The 27,078-nt window shown below is 40.9% G+C and overlaps 1 protein-coding gene and 1 pseudogene across 4 annotated transcripts in view; both read right to left on the reverse strand.

The window, feature by feature from the left end:
• The window catches only part of TEC (tec protein tyrosine kinase), a 131,938-nt gene that overhangs the window by 51,971 nt on the left and 52,889 nt on the right, over nucleotides 1–27,078 (reverse strand). The window lies entirely within an intron of this gene.
• On the reverse strand, nucleotides 13,533–13,886 carry LOC106559633 (annotated as a pseudogene).

Here is a 27,078-nt window from a genome sequence, read left to right on the forward strand (position 1 = left end):
TCAGAGTCTGAGAATCAGACAGCCTGGGCTGGGCTCATAGTAGCTGCTGTGAAATCTGGAGCAAGGTGTTGGACCTCTCAGGACTTCAGTTTCCTGAGCTATAAAATGGGAATGACAACTGTATCTTCCTGACAAAGTTAAAAGGATCACAGTTAATGACTAGGAGGCCCACAGACCCTGCAGGATACGTGGTAAGCACTATGGAAGATCTTGTAAATTAAAAAAAAAAAAAAAACAGTGAAAAAAAATTTAATTTAATTTAATTTAATTTAATTTAATTTAATTAAAAAAAAAAAAAGGCTTACAAAAATCTCCAAATCCCTCTCCTCCCAAGACCAAACAGCAATCTTTTATGTTCGCAATGCAAAAGGATGTATGCTCTGGAGGACCAGAAAGTGACAGAAGGAATGTTCTCATTGTCTCTGCTTTTAAAATAGGAATATCTTCCTTCTTAAGGTTGGTGGGTTTTGGTTTTTTTTTTTTTTAACCAATCAGACAGAAAAATTTGCAATATTGCCACCTGCCAGATACTCACATACAAATGACCTTGCAGGCCAGGTATTTTCTCCAATGGTAGACAAAGAAAATGAGACTCAGAGGGTTTTATCAACCGTCCCATGTCACAGCTGGTAAAGGACAGATCAGGTTCGGAGATCTGTCTGGCTTCAAAGCCCACTGCACGTCCCATCAGGAAGCTGCCTCCTTGTGGGACAAAGGGCACTAAGCGGACTAGATCTGACGATTTCAGATTTATTTCTCGAATCCCAGCTTCTCACTTGCGCCTGATTCTGAGCATCTGACTCCATAGCAGATACCTGTCCTTCGGTCGTTCTCTTCCCTCTCTGTAGCGCGATTCAAAATAAACCTGATATATACATCCTTGAACCTAAATCCCACTCAGTCACTCAACAACCAGTGATTACTCGCCACAGGTTGCTACGCAATGCCCCCCCCCCACCTGCCCTGTGAAGTTTACAGATTACAGAGAGACTGAAAACAATTTTTTTTTATGTAGAAAGAGGTGATAACAAAGTAAAAGTGAAAGATGAAATTCTACAGGGAAAACGGATCTAAACTGGAAGATCAGAAAGACTGTACGGAGGAAGTGATATTTAAGTTGAAACCCGAGGATGTCAGCCAGTGGAGGGAGGGGAAGCGTGCGTTCTCGACGGAGGACACAGCAAATGTACATGCTGTGAGGATGGAAAGGAGCAGGATGCCTTCCAGGAACAGAGGCACTGGTGAGCTGGCAGGCTGCAGCGAGGAGCAGAAGGGACAGCTGATGACCACCGACAGGCGGGCAAGCCGCTGGACCACAGGCCATGTTGAGGACTTTCAAGATTTGACCTGGGGAAATGAGAAGCTCCCAAAGGGCTTTAAAAGCAGGGGAAGGACATGATCATATTTGTGTTTTTTAAAGATTACTATGGCCTCTGGGTACAACAGACCAGAGAGGGCACGCACGAAGAGAGGGGCCTTTTAGGACATGACGGAGATTCCCAGTTGCCTGCCCCCAGTACCCCCTTCTCATCGATAATGGAACCCCGACTTTTTGTTGGGTACGCTGATACTGAGACTAAAAGATACTGACACTGTTTCTCAGCTGCCTTTGCAGCCAGGTACGGGCCATGCGGTTACACCGTGGTCACTGAGCTCTAGGTGGAAGTCCTGTGTGCGGCACGAAGCTGGTAAAAAGGGACTTCACTCAGAAGGGAAGAGTCCTTTCTTGCTTTTCCATTCCTCCTTCCTCCAGCCTGCAATACAGTCGAGATGGCTGGAACTCCGGCAGTCATCTCGAGCCAAAATAAAATCTATAAGCTAGAGATGATGGAAGGGAGAGGCAGGATCCAAGATCCCTGGGTTAGAGCCGCCACAGGAGAGCCTGCTTCCAGCGTTCCCACCAACAGCAACAATCCCCCACCCCACCAATATTGAAAAAGAAAAAAAAAAATCTGTTTTGTTTAGGCTACTATAATCTAGGGGTCCTATGTGCTCTCTAACCTCAATCAAAACTAACCAACACAGAGGCTGCTGTGTTCACTCAAGAGGAGGCAGTGGCAGCTTGGATCGCGGTGGTAAAGAGATGAAGAGAAGGGCCAAAGTGAGATATATTTGGGAGATAGAATCGGCAAAGCCTGTCGAGGGTCCAGACATGAGAGAGGCGGAGGGAGAAGGGTCAGTTCAGACCAACTCCCAGGCTTCCGGCACGAGCGACTGGGTGGACAGGGTACAGTCACTGAGCTGGAGACGGCGGGGACAGCTTGAATTTCTTTTCAGATATTTCGAATTATTTGAGATGCGAAGGAAAAAAAAAACCACCAACCTCTTAGACCACAGAATAGCTATCAGGCTGGGAGATGCGGACTGGAGAAGTCATCAGCACACACTGGCCGTTCCCAAAGCCACCGGAAGGGATGATGCCACCCAAAGCGAGTCCAGAGCGAGAGAAAAGGCCATGGAAATGGACCCTCGAGGGAGGCCAACTCCCGAAGGAGACAAGAACGAGGAGCCAGAAAGGAAGCCCGCATTAGGAAAGAAAGGCCAGCTCCCCGTGGCACGAGCAAGAGGGCTTGGGGCTCTCACAGGGGCAGGGGATCACTTCCACCTGCGGCCCTAAGAGCGCGTCAGCAGGATCTAGGAGACACAGGGAGCCGGAGGAAGGAAAAGGAAAGAGGGGAAAGGAACAGGGGGCACCCGGGTAGCCCAGGGGTTGAGCGTCTGGCTTTGGCTCAGGGCGTGATCCCGGGGTCCTGGGATTGAATCCTGCATCGGGCTCCCCCACGGAGCCTGCTTCTCCCCCTGCTTGTGTCTCTGTCTCTCCTGAATAAATAAATAAATCATCTTGGGAATCCCTGGGTGGCTCAGCGGTTCAGCGCCTGCCTTAGGCCCAGGGCGTGACCCTGGAGTCCCGGGATCGAGTCCCACGTCGGGCTCCCTGCATGGAGCCTGCTTCTCCCTCTGCCTGTGTCTCTGCCTCTCTCTCTCTCTCTTTCTCTCTCTATCATGAATAAATAAAATCTTAAAAAAAATAAAAGTTTAAAAATAAATAAATAAATAAATCATCTTATTTTAAGGAAGGAAGAAAAGGAAGGAAGGAAGGAAGGAAGGAAGGAAGGAAGGAAGGAAGGAAGGAAGGAAGGAAGGAAGGAAGAATGTTCTGAGTCTGGCCTGGCAGGCGGGGCCTCGGAGACTCGAGACTGGGAGGGGGTGGCACCGCTGGGAAAGGGGTGGAGAAGTGGCCTCCTTTCTCCGCCAGAAAACCAGGAGCCCAGTCAGGGGCTGCCCAGCTCCCAGGGCAGAGCCGCAGGCGCCGTCCTGGCCTGGCCGGTTCCAGCACACGGTGGCTGGTTGTCAGGTGAGCGCACGAGAGCTTCTTTCAAACAACAATCTTAGGGTTTCCGTGGTTAATTCCATAAAGTTTTAAAGGAGTGTGGGGCCCAGGGTAAGGGATTCAATGCACTCAAAGCAGCAGAAGCAGTCAAAAAGAGCAGATTTTTACATTCCCCGAGGGTCTAACCCTAACAGCACCGTCACCAACTTTTCTTCCAGGCCCACTCCAGCAGGTTCTGTTTTACATTCCTTTAGTGCAGGTTTTAGATGCATATCTCAACTGAGTCCCCTAACAGCCCTAGGAGGTGGTAACCACTAGGGTCCCCATGTCACAGAGGAAACTGGGGTGCAAAGTACTGAAGGTTCCCTTTAATCTTGACATATACACTAGTGAGTGTCAGAGCCTGGGATTTGGACACCAACCGGCTAACATCAGAACCAATGTTTCTGGTTTTACTCAGAAAACTCACTTCTCATGGGGCCCCCAGGGGGGCTCAGAGGTTGAGTGTCTGCCTTCAGCTCAGGGCGTGACCCTGGGGTCTTGGGATCAGCCTGCTTCACCCTATGCCTGGGTTTCTGCCTCTCTCTGTGTCTCTCATGAATAAAGAAATAAAATCTTTAAAAAAAAGAAAGAAAGAAAGAAAGAAAGAAAGAAAGAAAGAAAGAAAGAAAGAAAGAAAGAAAGAAAGAAAGAAAGAAAGAAAATTTGCTTTTCTTAACTCTTAAAAAAGAACATTTCCAGCCATTATATTAAAGAAGTTAGTGGAAAAATAATTATGCAAAACCATAGGCAAGAAAATAATTTCTACTTCACTTGAAAACTGAGATAACTGGCCAAAGAGAAGGTAAGTTGTTTTTCTTTTCTTTAATCGGTCTGTCTGGTAACCCAGAAAAAAAAGGGAACCCAGGTCTTAGTCAGCTCATGGTATCCTGGTCTGCTCTTCCCCAGATCTGTTCCTCCAGAGCAAAGCCCCCCCTGGAGGTGCCTGTGACAACCGGGGACCGTGCACACAATTCGGTCACCCCCCGCCCGTGGGAACAGGAACGTGTGAGCCCATCGCGGGACCCAGACGCGGAGGAGGCGGCCAGGTGCAGGAAACCGTTCCACTTTTAGCCAAAGTACACCGATGTAAAAGTGAGTCTGAAGCAGTGTGTCTGGGGCACTGGAACAAAAGAAACGATGTTTCCACCGGAGACCCAAATCGCAAGGCTCGGTGTGTCGAACCAAGGCCTCCATCTCGGGGCAGAAGAGTCGCTGAGAGCTCAGAGTCGGGTCACCAGGCCACAGTGCGATGCCGGGGCTACACGGTCATAACTGGGCATGATCTGGGTCAAGACAGAGAAATTTGCAGGCAGCACCCACACGTGCACACACACACACAGAAGCAGAGTATCAGACTGAGGACGTGCACAGCTCCGTGAGCCATTAGTAGAAACCCACCACACGTCGAGTTGTACGCAGGCGCTGGGAGGGGGGAGGCAGAGGCAACAAGACACAAACAGGCCCAGTCTCTGGACTTTTCTCAATCTTCTGTTTTTGCATTTAGTTAACGTGCTGAGAAGAGTTAACGGTGCAGGCTTGAGCAAGACTGCTACTCTTAGAAAGGCCTCCTTGCGTTGCGACAGCAGGCCCTTGGTTGGCATCGGGGGACGCAGGCCCTGAGAAGCTCCCACCATTCCCAGCACTGGGAGCACAGCTCACTGTGCCTAAATCGATGCTACAGACAATGTGGCTTATGCTGAGCACCTGCTTGGCCTTTGGGACTCTGGAATTTTGGTACACGCTAGACAGGGGGTGCCCCTATCCCCAACTAGTCCCCAGTAAAAAAAAGCCTTGGGCACTGAGGGAGTCTCCAATGAGCTTTCTTGATAGACAATATTTCGCACATTGTCACAGTTCCCTGCTGGAGGTTTTAAGCATGTCCTATGTGACTCCACTGAGGAAGGGCTCTCGCAGGCTTGCATCTGGTCTCCTCTGGACTTGATCCCCTGTGCCTGTTCCCTTTGCTGATTTTGTGTTTGCTGTAATAAATGATAGTAATACAGGGAGTCCTGTGAGTCCCCCCAGCAATGAATGGAACCTGAGAGTGGTCTTGGAGACACCCCCTCCATCCCTCTGAAGCCGTTGACGAACTGGTGTAAGTTTTAGAGTAAGAAAGACCTGATTTAAATCCCAACTTTGGGGGCACCTGGGTGGCTCAGTCGGTTGGGTGTCTGCCTTTGGCTCGAGTCATGATCCCAGGGCCTGTGATGGAGGCCTGCATCGGGCTCTCTGCTCAGTGAGGAGCCTGCTTCTCCCCCTGCCCCCGCCTGCCGCTCCCCCCTGCTTGTGTACTCTCTCCCTCTCTCTCCCCCTCTCTCTCTCTTTCTCTGTCAAATAAATAGATAAAATCTTTACTTAAGGAAACAAGATCCCCCAGGGTGATGGGTGTTAAGGAGGCAAATTGAATTTAAATTAAAAAAATAAATAAATCTTTAAAATAAATAAATCGATCTTTAAAATAAATAAATGAATAAATGAAGAACATCCCAACTTTGATGCTTATTCAGTTGTGAATCATGAGTTAATCAACATGTTCTCTAACCCTTGGATTTCTCTGACAGTAAGATAGTAAAATCTGCTTCAAAAGACTGTGGGGGGATCCCTGGGTGGCACAGCGGTTTGGCGCCTGCCTTTGGCCCAGGGCGCGATCCTGGAGACCCGGGATCGAATCCCATGTCAGGCTCCAGGTGCATGGAGCCTGCTTCTCCCTCTGCCTGTGTCTCTGCCTCTCTCTCTCTCTCTCTCTGTGTGACTATCATAAATAAATAAAAATTAAAAAAAAAAACACTGTGGTGAACATTAAATATGTGGTAGATGGTCTATGTATACAATGGAATATTACTCATCCGTTAGAAACGACAAATACCCACCATTTGCTTCGACATGGATGGAACTGGAGGGTATTATGCTGAGTGAAATAAGTCAATCGGAGAAGGACAAACATTATATGGTCTCATTCATTTGGGGAATATAAATAATAGTGAAAGAGAATAAAGGGGAAAGGAGAGAAAATGAGTGGGAAATATCAGAAAGGGAGACAGAACATGGAAGACTCCTGACTCTGGGAAACGAACTAGGGGTGGTGGAAAGGGAGGTGGGCGGGGGGTGGGGGTGACTGGGTGACGGGCACTGAGGGGGGCACTCGATGGGATGAGCACTGGGTGTTATGCTATATGTTGGCAAATTGAACTCCAATTTAAAAAAAACATGAAAAATTAAAAAAAATCTACGTGGTAGACACTCAATGATATTATATCCTTTCCTCTTGAGACTAATGTGAATGGCAGCCCTACAGTTGGGCAGTGCCCACCCTGCACAATACCAGGGAGCCCTAAGGAGGCTCACTTTGCTCCACTGATGCACTAGTCAGCTCATGCCAGCTCATGAGAGCCTACTGTGCATACCAATCCCCTGTTCCACTCTCAATGTCCTGTTGGTGGCTGGCAATCTGCCATGGTGGGAGCATAGTCTCTGGACTATACTATTTTCAGCAAACGCTGAAAATCAGAGCTTCTCCCTCAACTATCATTGCTAAACATTTACTAGGACACCACTGTGCCCTTCGTTCCTCTCAGATAGGTGGTTGTGTGTGTGTGTGTGTGTGTGTGTGTGTATGTGTGTGTATTTTTTTGGGGAGGGGGGGCTAACCAAAGATGGCAAGTATATATGCATTTTTAAAAGAAATAGGCTGCATGAAAAGATGTTCAACACAATTAGCCATAAAGGAAATGCAAATCAAAACCACAACAAGCTACCACTTCACACCAAGTAGGATGGCTAGAATCAACAAGACCGATAATAACAAGTATCTCACCGAGGATGTACAGAAATTGGAACCCTGATACATGCCTGGGGGGGAATAGAAAATATTGCAGCCCCTTTGAAAAACAGCCTAGCATTTCCTCAAAATGTCACACATAGTTAGCCAATGGCCCAGCAAAGGAAATGAAAACATAGGTCCACGCAAGAATGTGTACATGGATATGCAGAGCAGCTCTAGTCACAACAGCCGAAAGGTGAAAACAATCTGAATACCCATCAATGGATGAATGAAAACATGACAGAATATTATTTAGTCATAAGAAGGAAAGGGGCACTAATACATGCTACAATATGAATGAACCTTGACAGCATTATGCCAAGTGAAAGGAGCCAGACACAAAAAGTACCATATGAGTCTATTTATATGAAATATTCAGAAGAGGTAAATCCATAAGGACAGGAGGCAGACCAGTGCCAGGGGCCGGGAGGAGGGGGAAATAGGGACTGACGGCTTGACACATATGATCGAGCTTTCTTTCTTTTTTCTCTTTTCCTTTCCTCCTTTCTGTCTTTCACTTCTTTCTTTTCTTTCTTTTCTTCCTTTCTTCTTCTTAATCCATTGCTTTCCTCTCCTGGCCCTCATTGTATCATCTTTAGGATTCTATAATATTTAGTATATGTGTTTACATGGGCAGCTCTTCCCTTTGAATATTTTAGTCACCTTCTAGATAGCTTCCAGCTGTTTTCTTTCTTTCTTTTTCTTTTCTTTCTTTCTTTTCTTTCTTTCTTTCTTTCTTTCTTTCTTTCTTCCTTCCTTCCTTCCTTCCTTCCTTCCTTTGTTTTGAGGAATGATCAAAGCTATACGTAGTTTTTTTTCAAGTGTTAATTATGTAATTTTGTGCCATCTGGATTTACATGATCTAATATTTTCTGACTTTTCAGATGATTGATAGATAATGGCAATTAAATGAGCATTAATAAAACTTTTTTTAAGATGCAAAATATTCTCATCAATGTTTTTTAATACAATTTTCACAACTGTGTGAAATAGGTAAGGCATATGTTACTCCCCCTGCCCCTGCTCTTTAGGTACAAATGATTGAGGTTCAGAGTAATCATGTGACTCCCTGGTCCCAAAGACCAAACCAGCATGAGACCTCAAGTTAGCTGACTCCTGATTCTTAAAATTGATAATCATAAAGACTCTCAAAAGCTAGAGGTAAAAGGGCAGAATGTTATAAGTAGAGCTTAATAATTTAAATTGAGGGACTAGAAATAATTAGCAAGAGTCTATACCTCTTTCTAAATAAAAACAAAAAATATTTCTGGTAATGGGCAGGTATCCCGATAAAGGTGAAAGCTACATGTTGACATGCTCAGGAAGCCTCATTTACTCTTGTGCAATGTTTGTGAATCTTAGTGCTGAGAGAATTTTACTGCAATTTAGGAACCAATGGATCATCTCACAGAATGTATGGGAAGCGGCTCGTTTTTACTTTCAAAAGATGCTTTAATGAATTTTTTATGTAAAACAAGAGAAACTATGAATTCTAAGTGTGGGTGTGAATTTTTTTGCTCCCGATCACTTTATTTAAATGATTTTAAATATCTCACCTCCTGCTGTCCTTCACCATTTCTCCCACCCCAAACTCCCACCTTGGGCAACCACCAATCTGTCCTCTGTAGCCATAAGCTTGGTTTTCTTGTCACTGTTGGGTTTTGGGTTTTATTTTTAGATTCCACATATAAAAGAACTCATACAGCATTTGTCTTGCTCTATTTCACTTAGCACAAAGCCCTTGAGGTCCATCCATGCTGTCACAAATAGTAAGATTTCATTCTTTTTATGGCTGAAATACTCCACTATATATACATACCACATCCTCTTTAGCCATTCATCCATTGATGACTACTTAGGTTGTTTCTTTACCTTAGCTATTGTAAATAATGCTGCAATGAACATGGGGGTGCCTATGCCTTTTTGAGTTAGTGTTTTTTCCTTCAGGTAAATACCCTGGAATTGCTGGGTTATATGGTAGTTCTATTTTTAATTTTTAAAGGAACTTCCATATTTGTTTCGTAGTGTCTGCACCAATTCACATTCCCACCAACAAAGCACAAAAGTTCCCATTTCTCCACATCCTCATTAACACCTGTTACTTCTTGTTTTTGTGATAATAGCCATTCTAACAGGTGTGAAGTGATATCTCATTGTGATTTTGGTTTGCATTTCCCGATGGTGAGCATCTTTTTCATGTACCTGTTGGCCATTTGTATGTTTACTTTGGAAAAATACATTTTCAGATCTTCTGCCTATTTTTTTAAAAATCAGATTGGTTTTTTTGCTACTGACTTGTATTTATATATTTTGGATATTAACCCTTTATTATCTACATGACTTGCAAATATTTTCTCCTATTCAGTAGATTGCCTTTTCATTTTATTGATGGTTTCCTTTGATGTGCAGAAGATTTTTAGTTTGATGTAGTCCCCTTTAGTTTTGATTTTGTTGCCTTTACCTGTGGTGTCATATCCAAAAAATCATTGCCAAGACTACATCAAGGATTACTACCTATGTTTTCTTCTAGGAGTTTTATGGTTTCAGGTTTTATGTTCAAGTCTTTACCTATTTCGAGTTAATTTTTGTGTATAGTATAAGAAAGTGGTCCAATATCATTCTGTTGCATGTGGCTGTCCAATTTTCTAAGCACCATTTATTAAAGAGACTATCCTTTCCCCGCTGTATATTCTTGCTCCTCTTCATAAATTAATTCACCACATATGCTTAGGTATATTTCAGGGATCCTATTCCCTATTAATCTGTATGCCTATTTTTATGCTGTACCATACTGTTTTGATTACTATAGCTTTATAATATAGTTTGGAATCAGAGAGGGTGATGCCTCCAGCTATGTTCCTCTTTCTCAAGATTCCTTTGGCTATTTGGAGTCTTTTGCGTTTCCATACAAATTTTAGGATTGTTCCATTTCTTGAAGAATACCATTGGAATTTTGATAGGAGTTGCACTGAGTCTGTAAATCACTTTGGGTAGTATAGACATTTTAAAAATATCAATTCCTCCAATTCATGAAGATGGAATATCTTTCCATTTATCTGTATCTTCTTCAACTTTCTCCATTAATGACTTATAGTTTTCAGCAAATAGGTCTTTTACCTCCTTAATAAAATTGATTTCTAGGAATTTTATTCTTTTTGCTGTAATTTAAATAGGATTGTTTTCTTAATGTCTCTAATAGTTTGTTATTAGTTTGTAGAAATGCAACAGATATTTTTATTGACCTTATGTCCTGCAACTTTGCTGAATTCATTTATCAGTTCTAACAGTTTTTTCATGTACTCTTTAGAGTCTTTTACACATAATGTCATGTCATCTGCAAATACTGATAGTTTTACTTGTTCCTTTCCAATTAGCATGTCTTTTATTTCCTTTTCTTGCTAATTGTTCTGGCCAGGACTTCCAATACTATGTTGAGCAATATTGGTGAAAGTGGGCATCCTTGCCTTGTTCCTCATCTTAGACGAAAAGCTTTCAGCTTTTCACTACTGAGTATGATGTTACCTGTAGGTTTGTTATATATGGCCTTTATTATGTTGAGATATGTTCCCCCTATATCTGCTTTATTGAGAGGTGTGGGTTTTTTTAAGATTTTATTTATTTATTTGAGAGAGTGTGTGCATACACACACGACTGGGGGTAGAGGGAGAGGGAGAAGGAGACCCCCCAGTTGAGCAGAGAGCCTGATGTAGGGCATGATCCCAGGACCCCGAGATGGTGATCTGAGCCAAAGGCAGACTCTTCACTGACTGAGCCACCCAGGCACCCTGTTGAGAGTTTTTATCACAAATGGATGTTGAATTTTGTCAATGCTTTTTCTGCATCTACTGAGATGATCAAAGATTTTTATCCATCATTTTGTTAATGTGGCATATCACATTGACGGATTTGAAGATGTTGAACCATCTTTGAGTCCCTGGAATACATTCCACTTGATCATGGCATATAATACTATAAATATACAGCTAAATCAGTGTACTGATATTTGGTTGAGGATTTTTACGTGTATGTGCATAGGGATATTGCTCTGTAATTTTCTTTTCTTGTGACATTCTTGTCCGGTTTCAGTATTAGGGTAATGCAGGCCTCATAAAATGAGTTTGGAAGAGTTCCTTCCTCTTCTACTTCTTGGAAGACTGAGAAGGCAGTTTAGCGCCGCCTTCAGCCCAGGGTGTGATCCTGGAGACCCGGGATCGAGTCCCACGTCGGGCTCCCTGCGAGGAGCCTACTTCTCCCTCTGCCTGTTTCTCTGCCTCTGTGTGTGTGTGTGTGTGTGTGTCCCTTATGAATAAATAAATTAAATCTTTTTAAAAAATTGATAGTATATAATTGTTCATAGTAGTTTCTTAATATTCTCTGTATTTCTGTTTTTACTTATTAATAGCACTTTTGTTTCTCATTTTATTTCTTTGAGATTTCTTTTTTCCTGATGAGTTTAGCTAAAGCTTTGTTGATTTTATGTTTTCAAAGAACCAGCTCTTCACTGATCTTTTCTATTGCTTTTTGAGTCCTTATTTCCTTTATTTCTGTTCTAATCTTTGTTATTTCCTTCCTCCTAACTTTCTGCTTCATTTGTTCTTCTTTTTTTAGTTCCTTAACGTATAAAGTTAAGTTGTTTGTTTCAAACTTTTCTCATTCTTGAGTTAGACATTTATCACTATGTATTCCCTCTCAGAACTTTTTTGTTGCATTCCATAAATTTTGGTATATTTTTATTTTCATTCATCTCAACATATTTTTTATTTCTCTTCTCATTTCTTCATTGATCCATTAGTAGTTCAGTAGTATTTGTTTAATCTCCTTATATTTGTGCTTTTTCCAGTTTTCTTTACGTAACTGATCACTACTTTCATACCACTCTGGTCAGATGCCTGATACGATTTTAATTCTCTTAAATTTATTTAGACTTGTTTCAGCAGTTTGCAGTTCATAAGAGAGTGACACGATAAAATCAAAGAGCTGAAAGAAAAAAACTTCCAACCAAGAATATTCTACCCAACAAAGTTTCTCAGAATCTTTGGAAAAGCCAAAGGAGTTCATCATCACTAAACTGGCCTCAAGAAATGTGGGTTTGTTTGTTTTTTCAAGATTTTTTTTTTTAGATTTTATTTATTTATTCATAGAGATGCAGAGAGAGACAGAGAGAGAGAGGCAGAGACACACGCAGAGGGAGAAGCAGGCTCCACACAGAGAGCCTGACGTGGGACTCGATCCAGGGTCTCCAGATCACGCCCTGGGCTGCAGGCGGCGCTAAACCGCTGTGCCACCGGGGCTGCCCTGTTTTTTCAAGATTTAATTATTTATTTGAGAGAGAGTGAAAGTAAGAGCAGAGGAAGAGGGAGAGAAAGAGAAAGAGAAAATTTCAAGCAGATTCCTCCACTAAGTGCACAGCCCAATATGGTACTTGAGCCCAGAACTCTAGATCATGACCTGAGCTGAAATCAAAAGTTGCTGCTCAACTGACTGTGCCACCCAAGCACCACATGGCCTTACAAGAAATGTTAAAGGAACATCTTTGAGCCACAAAGAAAGGGTACTAATGAAGAACAAGAAAATATATGAAAGAATAAATCTCACTGGAAAGGTATATATATATTAAAAGTAATGGGTTAATTATTTACAAAGGTAGTATGAAGGTGAAAAGACAGGAGTATTAAAAATAACTACTTAATTGTAATAATTGATTACAATTACTAGTAAGGGATACATAAGATTAAAAGAGTAAAAGGTGACCTCAAAAACATGAAGCATGGGGGAGAGTAAAAATGTAGTTTTAGAATGTGATCAAACTTAAATTGTTATCAACTAAAAATATATAAGTTGTCATATGTAAGCCTTGTGATAATCACAATGCAAAAACCTACAGTAAATACATAAAAGATAGAAAGGAACATAAGTATACAATTAAAGAAAGTCATCAAACAACAGAGAGAAAAGAAAAAAAAAAAAAAAAGGAACAGAAAAGGAACTACACAAACAGCCAGAAGACAATTAACAAAATGGCAATAAGTACACACCTATCAATAATTACTTTGAATGTAAATGAACTAAATTCTCCAATCAAAAGACACAGAGTGGCTATTTGGATTTAAAACAAAAAAAACAAAAACAAAAACAAAAAAAAAACAAGACCTATATATATGCTGCCTACAAGAGATTCACATTTTTTTTCTTGGCTCTTTTCTGTTTATTGCATGAAGGAGTTACACCATTCCAAGTTAAAAGCAGATCCCAAATGGTAAGAGTCTAAAAGCTGTGAAGTTTTTAAACTTGTGACAAGAGACAGAAGGGAAATTTGACCCATTTCAAGGAAATCCTCACTTAAGCTTCAGTGAGCCAAAAGCACTTAAAACCATGAAGCTTCAGCTGGTTGTCCTCAGCAAGTCCAATCTCTGTGAATTAGCATATGTTCTTGTGCATTGATCATCTTGGAGCTGAATTACTTCTCCATATTCTGGATGCTCAATTACAGTACCATTACAAGTAAATTTCTTCTTAAACACCTTTTTATGGTAATCATAATGGATCCCTTGGACAGTAGTAAGGGTCTTCCTGCCGTTTCTCTGTTGAATTCGTATATGGATATAGTCCTCAGTGTCAGCAGGAAGCAGATCATCACCCTTAACTTGAATCAGAAAAGAGGTCAAGAGAGTGGAGAGTCCAGATAGCAGACATAAGATATGACTAATTTTTCTGGATAGAAATGGCCTGCAGAAGGTGGTGGCAGGAGAAAGCCAGCATGGGGAAAGAAGCATCAAGAAGCAAGAAAGCTCAAGGGGGAGGCTGCTGAGTCCTTGGAAGTGGCTCAGTGACTGGGGCCAAGAGACTCACTTCAGATGTAAAGAAACAGACTGAAAGTCAAGATATGGGGGACACCTGGGTGGCTCAGTGGTTGAGTGTCTGCCTTCAGCTCAGGGCATGATCCTGGGGTCCTGGGATCAAATTCCTCATCGTGCTCCCCGCAGGGAGTCTGCTTCTCCTTCTGCCTACATCTCTGCCTCTCTCTCTGTGTCTCTCATGAATAAATAAATAAAATCTCAAAAAAAAAAAAAAAAAAAGAAGAAGAAATGGAAAAAGATATCCATGCAAATAGGAACCAAAAGAGTGTTGGGCTAACTATACTTATATCAGAAAAAAGACTTTAAAACAAAGACTGTAATAAGAATCAAAGAAGGCCATTACATAATGATAAAAGGGTCATTCCAACAAGAGGATACGATATTTGTAAATATTCATGCACCCAACATAGGAGCACCAAAATACATAAAGCTCCTACAAAATCCAAATACAAAATACATACTAATCGACTTAAAGGTAGAAATACAGTAATAGTAGGAGTCTTGAATACCCCACTTGCATCAATGGATAGAGCATCTAGACAGAAAATCAATAAGCAAATGTCAGCTGTAAATGACATGTCAGACCAGATGGACTTAAGAGATATTTACAGAACCCTCCACCCAAAAGCACCAGAATACACACTCTTCTCAAGTGCACACAGAACTTTCTCAAGGTTTCTGTTTGGGGTGATGAAAAGCTTTGGAACTAGAGAGTGGTGATTATCACACAACATGATGAATGCACTTGCTGCCACTGAAGTCAAAAACGGTTACAATGGTAAATTTTATCTGTATTGTACCGCAATAAGCCAAAAAAAAAAAGGCAGTAGGAGACTTCAAACACAAGCCACAAAGTGGAAATAAGTATTTGCAAAGCATATATGGGCAAGGAGAAAATAAAGAAGAAAAAGTAGAAAGTCTAATTGAAAAAAGGAGGAAAAATACCTAAATGGGCACTTCAAAAGAGAGTACATACCAATGGACACTGAAAATATGCAGACTTGCTCATCCTCTGAAGTAATCAGAGAAATGCAGGTAGAAAAGACAGTGAAACACCACTATACACACACCCACACATGGCGGCTCAGAGGCAGGGGTGAGGCTCAGGGCTGAGAACAGGGAAGTTCCAAAGTCTGAGCAGAAAGTAGGTCTTCTATTCCCCATAGCCAATAACTACTGCCAATATGGTGGACACTTAATAGCTATTTAAAGATCTGAGAATCATATTTGGCCATGAAAAAGATTCTGGTGAACTATTTGCATAATCCAGAATCCTTATTTTAAGGTAGAAACTGGGGCACTGAGTGGATTAATGACCTCCCCCAGGTCAAATTGGCTAGCAGAGCTGAAACTAAGCCTCAAACCTTCTCACTGCCAATTCATCTCCCCCTGTGCCACAGAGTCTTGATGTGCAAGGGCCAAATTTTGTCACTCCCCACTCATAACCCTCTAAAATCTTCCTATCACATTAAAAAAGAAAAAAACCCAAAGTTTTTTCCGTGCCCACAAAGCCATTCATGCGTGGGGTGTGGTGACTGGGGGCCTCCTCCCCAACACATCCCACCCCACCCCTGTTCCACTTCAGGCTCTCTGCAGTTCCTTGAGCAAGGAAGCACCTGCTGACCCTCTTGAGGTCTTGCATTCCTGGCTTCCCCTCCCCCAGGGCTTCCATGTGGCCTGCCTTGCTCTTTTTAAGATCTCCATTCCTCCCACCATCACCTACAAAAACAAAAACAAAAAAAAACAAAAAAACACACATGCATGCAAGGCTCCACCTCTCCTATCCTGCTTTGCTTTACATCATGGCAGGAGATATTTATTGGCTTCTTTTGTGCTACCTTTCTCCTCTAAAATTTAAGTCCAGGAGAACAGGACATATGTCTTATCTACTCCTTTGTGGTCTCACAGCCTAGAGCAGTACCTGCCACAAAAGAGGCATTTAAAATATTTTTGTTAAATTAATTTTTTCAAGTAAGAAGTTTTGCTGTTGTGGTTGCTGCTTTTAGCTAGAAAATTAGGGTAGAGGTGTCTGGGGAAATGGCCCAGGTTTGAATCTTATTACCCCACTAATTGGTAGTGATTATGAATTACAAATCTAGATTTCTCTGCCTTTACATTTTATATTTCAGTCGATTCAGAAAATTTGCAGATATCGGTTATGTACATTCTTCCACCATCCCCCATCAATCTTTCCCTCCAGCATACACCATTTATAGCTTGCTCAGCAAAGAAATATTTAATCCCACCCACCCTTTTGAATATTTGTACTTGGAATTTAAGATGCTTTTATTTTTGTTAACTTTTTAAAAACTGTTTTCTTCTCATTATTTGGATTAAATGTAACAGAAAATAACCCTTTTCTTTTCAAAAGATTTTATTTATTTATTCATGAGAGACACACAGAGAGAGGCAGAGACACAGGCAGAGAGAGAAGCAGGGTCCTTGCAGGGAGCCCGATGCGGGACTCGATCCCAGGACCCCGGGGTCAGGACCTGAGCTGAAGGCAGATGCTCAACCGCTAAGCCACCCAGGTGCCCCAGAAAATAACCCTTTTATAGCAAAATTGGCAATAGAAAATTGTGCCTCTATGTCATATTTAGAAATAGCACAGTATACTGGTTAATTACACAATAGATTTATAAAGATCCAGAGCTTGATTATATGTTCACAATACCTAATTCAAACATTCTATGAAGACCTATAACCATAAACACTCAGGAATTCATTTAACAAGAAAAGTACGGTACTTTAAAAAAACAACTCTGAAAATATTAAAGAGAAATAAATGTAAGAGAGGTGGACATATATCACTCTGCTCTTGAAAGGAAGACTTTTAAGAACATAAGCTAATTAGAAATGTGCTTGATTCCTTAGTGATCGTACAGCAGAGACGCCTGCAAGTATTTCACTGACAGAATTTGTAGACACGGTCAGATATTAGAGCAAATAAAGCCTTCTCTGCTCTGCAGAAACAGATCCAGGGTTTGTTATTTAAAAAAAAATTTTTTTATTGAAGTTCGATTTAGATCCAGATTTCGAGTGGCCTGATGCTTATACAGGTTAAGTAGAAGGCTCTCTTTTTTTCAAGTGCAAAATTATGAGTAGAAAATTGCTAGGATCTTTCCAGGACCCTGAAAAAGGGTTCTGGAATTAAGCCTCTAAGGCTTGCTTTTCTCTAACTTCATAGTAGATCCACCTGCGGTATATGAAAATGTCAGACTGAAGGAACAGTACGTCTCTCACGAGCACTACGCTGTCACGTGCTCCACCAACACACACACCCAGGGGAAAACATTCAGAGCAGACGGTCCCCAATGAGAGTCCTACCAACACAGGCCCCGAGATGCCTGGAACGTGAAGTAGCCCTGCTCTGCGTATGCATTTCCACCAGTTACCCCAGTCCCAAAATGCAACTGAGATCAATGGGAAGAGTGGACCCCCTGCGACACCAGGAGAACGGCACAGCTATACTTATTGCAAAAATGTCTGGATCTGGGAAAAGTCAGATTCAAGAACAAAAACCCTGAAATGCATTCCAAAAAAGGACAAAAGCGAGTGACCGGGCAACCTGTCTTGTGTGTATAGCTATTACAGCAACTGCAGGTGATTATATGGCACTTGCTGTATGCCAGGAGCTGTCCTGACCATTTCACTTGTAGTGACCCATTCACTCATCAAAACCTGGGATGGGGTACTACTTTCTCCCCAGTTTGAAGATGAGAAAAGTGAGGCATTGACCTTAAGTAACTTGTCCAATTATACAAGCTCAAAAGTAAGAAATTTAGGATTTCAATCCAGGTAATTTGGCTCCAAAGTCCATGGTAATAATCTCTCACTTGCAAACACAAAGAAATTCTTGTTAACTTGGAAATGGGCTGCAGACCACTACTGAAGTTCCCTATTATTAAGAGGGAACAGAAAACTGCTGATAGCAGCTGATTCCAGAACCTCAGGAAATATACTATTTCATCCACTGGATGTTGGTTTTGTTTCCTGTAGATATTTCAGTCACAACCTCTATCCTTAGAAAGTGATTAAATGTGACATGTGAAAATAATGACCCTGTTAAAAAGAAATTCTGAATTACATATTTGACCTTTAGCATAAAGCTACTCATTCTTTTTCCAAAAAAATTCAAATCTCTACCATTTATTTTGATGATGTACTATAATCAATCCTAGTCAGGACTGAACTAACCCCAAAATCTGCTTACTCTTGTAAAAAAATGTTAAACTTAATAATCTATTATAGAAGATTTAGAGAAGGTCCTTCTCAGTGGTGACACTGTTCTCTCCTGTTAGGGTTGACTATGAACGTGAATACATTCATACTGAATTGAGTTACTTGAAGAACAGCTTTAAGTATTTCTGCAATGAACTATTTAACCAAATCCACTTTAAAGTTCTTAAGAGTTACCATCTGAGTATAACCCTTTTTTTAAAAAAAATTTCATTTATTTATTCATGAGAGATACAGAGGCAGAGACACAGGCAGAGGGAGAAGCAGGCTCCCCGCGGGGAACCCGATGTGGGACTCGATCCCAGGACCCTGGGATCATGCCCTGAGCCAAAGGCAGATGCTTACCCAGTGAACCACCCAGGTGCCCCTAAGTATAACCCTTTTCAACTTCTTTCATATAACCATTCCCAGAAATATTTTCTTCCTTCTCTTCCACAAACTCCAATTTACTTGCCTGCATAGACTCCCACCACCTCACAGTGGAACAGTGACGAAAGAAGAAACACAAACCAACAATATTAAAAGAACTCCCTTTTCAAGGGCTGATACATAAAGCCAAAGCAGGGAAGGAGGAAGGAAACTATGTATACAGGTGGTCAGTGGAGTTATGTTTAAGGAAGTCCCCCTTTGCGGTCAGTAGCACAATGTGGTTTAACAGATAGCACATTAGCCAGAAAGATAAGACATGTTGGTTCACCTACTCAAGTGGGATGTCGATTCAGAGAAGCTGACCTGACTTTGTCCCCCAGTTTCTTCACTTATAAAATAAGTGGTGGGTAAATGGGTTGGTTATCTACAGATACACTTAATGGGGAGGCTACAGAGAACACAGCATTGCAAGCATGCATGCAAAACCCTTGTACTTTTGTGAAATCTACAGAAAAATGGAAAAACAGAAGGAAACCCTGAAATCCTGTATGTGTAACTACTCCATTTACACCTGGAAACCCAAGGGCAAGTGAAGTGAAAAGTCATAGGCCAAGGCAAACAATAGGTGGAGCAGAAGGATGAGAACTCCAGCTCCAAAGTAGAGCAGATACAGCATAAGAAAGTTGGTCAGGGGGCACCTGGGGGTGCTCAGCGGTTGAGCGCCTGCCTTAGGCTCAGGTCATGATCCTGAGGTCCCGGGATCGAGTCCCGCATCAGGCTCCCCACAGAGCCTGCTTCTCCCTCTGCCTATGTCTCTGCCTCTTTCTGTGTCTCTCATAAATAAATAAATAAAATCTTAAAAAACAAAAAAGTCAGTCATTATGAGCCTATAAAAGTAGAGCTATCTCTTACCCAGACTGTAAGCTTAACAAAGCCAGAATCATGCATCTTTTAATTCCCCAGTCCCTAGCATACTATACATAGTAAATCTTTGTTGTACCACTAATGAATAAACTAAAACAAATAAGGTGAGTCCCACATAACAAACAAAAGTGTATGGACTTATGGCCTCTCTTCTGCCACAAAATATACAAATAAAAAACATATTAATATATATTTAAATAAATATATTTAATAAATATATAATTCTTTGATATATAAGTTCTGTAACTTATAAGTACACAATTCTATATATAATTTATAAATATACAATTATATATGTAACTTACATATCCCTCTAAAATAAGAAAAATTCAGGGGATCCCAGGGTGGCTCAGCAGTTGAGCGCCTGCCTTTGGCCCAAGGTGTGATCCTAGAGACCCGAGATTGAGTCCCACATCGGGCTCCCAGCGTGGAGCCTGCTTCTCTCTTTGCCTGTGTCTCTGCCTCTCTCTCTCTCTCTTTCATAAATGAATTAAAAAAATCTTTAAAAAAATAAAAAATAAAAATAAAAAATAGATAAACTAAAATAAGAAAAATTCACATTACAATCTCATGAGCCAGGAATTATACCCATTCATGTTCCTTTTTTATGGCAAATAAAATTAAGGCACAGCTGTACCTATGTGGTTATGTGGAATCAAGATAGAATGGAAAAACATTTTCTCATACAACTAGGATAATGAGGGGGAGGGGATAATTTTTAATCTATTAAAAATCTTGAGAGATTTAAGTCTCTTACACATTTAATTTTATTTAGCAAGCAACTACATTCGGTACAATTTTTCATTTTAGGTGTTTAGTAGTGTGGAATCATGTAAGCATTATAGACAATTCTCTATGATTAAAAATTTTTAAAGTAAATGGCTTTAGTAATAAGACAATATCAATGTTTTTAACTATCTCAAGTAGTAATTATCAAACTTCAATATTTTATCTGAGAAGAACACTGTATTCACAAAACCTAAATGCCAACAATGGCAGGAGTTCTCCTATTAGTCAGAATTAATTGCTGAATAACACAGGTGTTTCTAAGCTCCCTTCTGCAGATAATCCTCTACAGGCACCTGACCAGCATCGACCAATGGCTAAGACTTAGCATGTCCTGAACAGCCCAGAAACAACTCAACAAGCAGTTTCACTTTCTTAAATTGCTGGGTGATTTCTTCTGACAGTTGAGACTCTGGTTGTTTAAAATAATGTCCACATTTCCATTTGGGGGAGAGGATAACACTAATAAATACCAAATTAAGAAAGAAGTTTTGTTTCTACACTTAAATAATGCATCTCCTAACTAAAACAACAACAACAAAATTGCATGAGAAATAACTATCACAACGTCTTTAAAGATCTCTTTGCTCCTCAGAACACTAACGGACCACCACCATCATAATTATTGCCAACAAAGACTTTTTTGAGACCCCAATGGGTACAAGGCATTGTGTGATATGTTTCAATTATGAGGCAACAACCTTTGCCCTTGAGAAGATTATTATGTAGTTCATGAGGGGGGAAAAGGCTATAATAATAAAAATATAAAGAAATTTAACAATAATTTTAAAAGGGCAAGACACTTTCGACTGATGGGGGTGGTACTACAGTTACAGGGAAGAAAACTATTACGTGCAGCAAGAGCCTTTGCTCTTTCTCTGCAAAGGCAGAGAAGTGATCAGTATTTTTAAGCAAAGGTACCTGAAGAATCACTGGATAGTGTCTAGTCTGTGAATGACCATATTTTACCATCTGTGTAAGTGCTCTCACCTACTTGGGCAACCCAAACACATCCCTTCCCGAACTAAGGCAGTACAATCAGAGGCTAACTCAGGAACATTCAGATCCGGGTCTTGGTCCAGGCTTAGCAATCAGCTTACTGGGTGAACTCGAGCAGATCACTTCCTTAACCTCAGTTCTCACAAGTGAAAAATTTGAGGGTCATTCTTTAAAATACCTTCAAGCTCTAAAATTATATAATTATTACTAACAAACCAACTATCCCCTTGTATGGGCAACTGTTACAGAAATCTATATAGTTCTAGAACAGAGCAGTTCCACAAACATACCAAATCCCCTTCTACCCCATGGCCTTTGCACATGCTGCTCCCCCTGCATGGAATAGGCACTCCCTGGCCAACATTGCTCATACTCCAACCCTTGGCCAAGTAGAGGCCTCCAACCCTTCCCCAACCTCCGCCACCCCCTAAAATCTACATTTCTGCCACCTCCACACATATAATTTAATAATTTAATAATATAATTTAATAATCCACCTTCAGCTTCCTCCACACATATAATTTATTTGGCCTCTTCTTTGTCCCTCAGGATAAGTGTCATCATACTTATCTTCATCAACAAACACTAGAAACTACTAATTACAGAAGTAGCTTCAAAGACTTCTAAGAATCCCCAGCCCAGTAGTTCATGATGCAACAGGGAAAAAATAAAACTCATATGTTACAAAATTCATGATGTCAAATATAGTTTTGTTTTGTTTTTTGTTTTTTTCAAAAACTGCAACAAGTTTGACACACTTCCAATGAAGAGAAGTTTCTTTCAAGATAGGCAGGTGGGAAACCAGAGGTGAGAAGAAACACTATGTTTATTTCTTCAACAGTGATGCCATTTCCAAACATTCTGGGACTTGGTCTTTTCCCAACTGCCTTCAGTGCCTATGGCACAAGTCTTTTGAATACATTCAGTGGGAAAGTCGCTAAATAAAACTTTGAGGGAAATCTGATTTTTTGATATCACTAAAAAATGCTGAGAGCTAAGTCTTTCTTGAAAGATTTATTTATTTATTTTAAAGAGAGAGTGAGAGTGTGTGCACACGCGCACATGTCGGAGAGGGACAGGGAGAGACGGAGAGAATCTCCAGTAGACGCCACACTGAGCGCAGAACCAGATGCGGAGCTTGATCCCACGACCCCAAGATCATAACCTGAGACAAAACCAAGAGTTGGACACTTAACCAACTGTGCCCCTCAGGCACTCCGCTGAGAGCTAAGTCTTACGAATAAAATAAACTAGGTAATAGCCTATCTGAACAAAAATACTGATTTTCCTTATACTCTGTCTCAAATAATCAATGAATAAAATACGGTGAGGATAGCCAGATCCAAGAATGTTTTGCAAAATGTGAACTATTTTTATTATTTCTACTTTTAAGTAGCACAAGCACCAAACCTCTGATTAAACTCCTACTTCATTGACTAATAATTATTAATACTATACGGTCCTTCATAATATGCCTTATGTGCCTAACAACTGTTTTAAGATGGTGGAATAAAAACTTAAAACTGAAGGTGGGAGGAACATATGGAAACAAGAATAAGTCATTTTTACTCATCCTAATGGACCAGGCTAAAATAATCTCTTTGTCAGGAGGGGGATCTTCATCTCCTAATGATGACCATGAGAATGAGAGAAGAACAGACTATAACGGTGTTTAGATCTGATTTCATGTTTATGGACGTTCACACACAAAAAACCTGATTTCATGTTTATGGACGCTCACACATAATCACTGAGTATTTGTAAGATAGCTGGCATTCCATAGTATGTAACCAAAAAACAGCATTTCTTCTATACAACTCTTCTCCTTGCACCACGGACATTTAAAAACTTTGTCTTGACCAACAAAATGCAATATGTAAACTGGTATTGGATCTTGAACTTGGCAAGGGGAGGAGGTTGAGAAATAGCTATGAAGTCATTAGTGGCATGATGAAGGAAATTTGACCACAGACTGGATTTGATCAAAGTGTTATATCAGTGTTAAAAGTCTTGACTTTGATCATCATACTGCGGTTATAAAAAAGAATGGCTGTGTTCCTAGACAAAACACAAAGACCCTTTCAGTGGTAAAAGGGGCAATGTCTACAACTTTCTCTCAAATGGTTCAGAAAACAACACACAAAGAGAAAGAGACCAAGGGAACGAGAGAGCAAATGGGGCAACTGAGATTCATGAATCTCAGTAAAGGATACTTGAGAATTCCTTGCACTATTCTTCCAATTTTTCTTTAAGTTGAAACTACAGCAAAATAAAAAGTTACCCAAACAATTTCACGAGTGGCATTTTCCCCCTCTTCTGTCTTAAATAAGTTTCAGGATGCGTGGGTGGCTCAGCGGTTGAGCATTTGCCGTCGGCTCAGGGCGTGATCCCGGAGTTATGGGATCGAGTCCTGCGTTGGTCTCCCTGAGAGGAGCCTGCTTCTCCCTCTGCCTGTGTCTCTGCCTCTCTCTCTCTCTCTCTCTCTCTCTCTGTCTCTCATTAATAAATAAATGAAATCTTAAAAAAAAAAGTATTATATAAGTTTCCACTTCCTAGAGAAAAAAATAGTAACTTATGACATAAAAATAGATTAATTTGGCAAATTAAGGAGGTAAAGGACTTCAGACCTGCATCTTCCCCCTTTAACATGACTAATGATGAGGAAACTCAGATCCAAGTCAGTAGAATATAAAACAGATACAACCGAGAAGTAGGAGAAGAGACACAAGAAAGGAAACTGAGACACAAGACATGGAACTGCTACAACCTAATTTCAGAAACAAGGAAGCTCAACTGCCAATAAGAAAATGAGTTTTCATGGGATAACATGGCTGAGAATTTCCAAAGCCAAAAAAAAAAAAAAACCCTAGTACACTATTATATTGTCTGTGGAGTATTTAGAGCTATCCCATTTTTTACAAGCTGGTTGAACTACCTAGTAACCTCTAAGTCTGATGCAAATGCTTCCAATTGACCTGTAAAAGAAATGATTTTCCCCACTCCACACCCACTCCCCAGAATCCTAAAGAAATGCTAGAAGTCATACATGTTCAGATAGTTATTAGAAGGGCCCTGTAACGCTATGCTTCCCACTGGGAGGTCTACCTCGCTTAAGATAATAAATAACTAAAAAGGAAACATCACATCATCTCAGAACCTTAATAGGCTCTTATCTCTATATCACTAAGAGTCTCCAGGTTCCCAGGCTTGGTCAAGAGAACAACCCTATATGACCCAAAAGACAGAAATATGGGCGGCTGACCAGGGTATTCAAGGAACGTGTGTCATTGTAATTATATAACTCATTGCCTCTACCATCCTAACAGTTAACCTGTGTAAAAGATTAAAATTCCAATAATCTCATTACAAAGGGTACGTGAATAAAGCACGGGAAGCACCTGTGCATTATAGGAGAGCCTCAAATCCTGTCTCTTCTACATATGAGCAGTGTGACAACCTTTCTGGTTGATCATGACGTATGTTTAAGATAAACCTGTCCTGCCTGCTTCTAAAGGATGAGGCTTGCCCATTCCTCCTTTGATCCATCCAGCCATCCATCATGTACTTAGTAGTCAGCTCTACACTAGACTCTCAGAAATACAAAGATGGAAAAGCTACTAGCCCTGCCCTCAAAGAGCTTCAAGTCCAATGGGAGACACAGATATGTAAATAAAGTCAGGTAACCAAGATGCCAACAACAAAAGTATGTACACACAGGGTGCAGAGAGCTGAGGTGGGCAGAAGGGATTCCCCCTTTGGTGAGAGGGATACAGGAAAGGCTTCAGAGAAGATAGGCACTGAGGTGAGTCAGAAAAGATGAGCATTTGCTAGGCACTCAACACATTTCTGATGGATAAAATAGATAATGGGATGGACAGATGGATCCTCACAGGCTGGTACAGAAATACATCACTCCAAGTACACTGAAAAATATTAACAAAGGTATATTGAGAAAGAGAAACTGTAGGTAGAAGACACAATAGGAGGTGGAGAATGGAAAGAGGGAAGACATGGAAAACTGGTATCAAGTACTCTGTTCTCCAAGCTAAGGAGTTTTTACTTGAATCTAGGAGATGAAAAGCTACAGGTTTTAAAAATCCCAATGATGGCTGCATAAATAAAATATTAAGGTCTAAGAGGAGAATCAAATAGGGAAGTAATCCAACAAGAGAATGGAGTTGGGAATGGCTATAAGGTTGTAGCTAAAGGAGGGTGAATTCATGGCAGTAGGTTAAAGATCAGATGTGTGTTGTGTTGAAATAGAAATGACAAAGGAGGAGTTGAGAGTGTAAAGAGATATATGGGTTGAAGAATATTATTTATAAAGTCCAATTAGATAGTGGCAGAGCCAGGACAAAAACCTTGCCTAGCAGTGATTTTCTTCAACCAAAAAGAAGTTTTTTTTAAAATTATAACCAAAAGTAGTAAATAAAAATATTCTCAGGGCACCTGGGTGGCTCAGTCGGTTAAGTATCTGACTCTTGATTTCAGCTCAGGTCATGACCTCAGTCATAAGATCAAGCCTCACATCAGGCTCCGCACTCAGTGTGGAGTCTGTTTGAGATTCTCGCTTTCCCTCTCCCTCTATCCCTCGTCCCACTCGCTCTAAACAAACAAATAAATCTTTTTTAAAAATTCTCAAAAGCTTTAAAATAAAGCTTATCTGTGTTACAGAGAAACCTAATAGATTTTTTTTCTTATTTTCCCCAGAGTATCACGGTTGTTTCAAAGATAGACTTTAAAAACATATCCCTGCAATTCACTAGTGAATGACCTTGTACAAGTTTTTAAATTTTCTAAGCCTTGGTGCATTCATTTTTTTTTTAAGTGGGAGCACTGATAAGATGCTTGTTTTGGAGAATAAATGAAATAATGTATATAAAGTACTTAGCAACTGGTCTATATGTGATACTCAATAATTTGTGTCACTATTACTACTAATGTGCAGACAATGATCCTAAGAGACTGCTACCTGAGAAAGGCCTGCTTATCAAGTTGGCCCTTGACTGACATCTGGTAACCTGGACTTTGAGAGGGTCCTACTACTCCCAGCACTGATAAAAAGAGCTCAATGTGCCTATGCTGCTTGTACAAATAATATGGTTTATGCTGAACACCTATTTCCCTTCTGGAGTCTAGAATTTCAGCACATGATAGAGACAGGGTGCCTATGTGACCAGCCTCCAACAAAAACCTTGGATGCGGAGTCTCTAATGTGTCTCCCTGGTAGCCAACATTTTATAATTGTCACAATTCAATGCCAGAAGATCTCTGCACACCCTTTGACAACTCCACTGAGAAAAGACTCTTGCGAGGCTGTGCCTGGTTTCCTATAGATTTGCCCCATGTGCCTTTTTCATTTGCTAATTTAGCTCTATCTCCTCCCATAGTCACAAATTCTAGCCATAGCGACAACTATATGCCAAGTACTGTGAGTTCTGGTGAATTAGGGATCCCCAAGCCTTTCCCTGACAAAACCAGTCTCCCTACTCCTCAACTTTATGAATTATTTGCCAATTTCCATACTGGGGAAGTATTACAGACAACAAACCAATGAAATTAGTAGTACCAAAGTCCAATTATAAAAATTTCCTGGGGCACCTGGGTGGCTCAATGGTTGAGCGTCTGCCTTTGGCTCAGGTCGTGATCCTGGGTCCTGGGATCAAGTCCTGCATTGGACTCCCCTCAAGGAGCCTGTTTCTCCTTCTGCC

Source organism: Canis lupus, chromosome 13 (genome assembly GCF_011100685.1).
Source record: "Canis lupus familiaris isolate Mischka breed German Shepherd chromosome 13, alternate assembly UU_Cfam_GSD_1.0, whole genome shotgun sequence".
Lineage (NCBI taxonomy): Eukaryota > Metazoa > Chordata > Mammalia > Carnivora > Canidae > Canis > Canis lupus.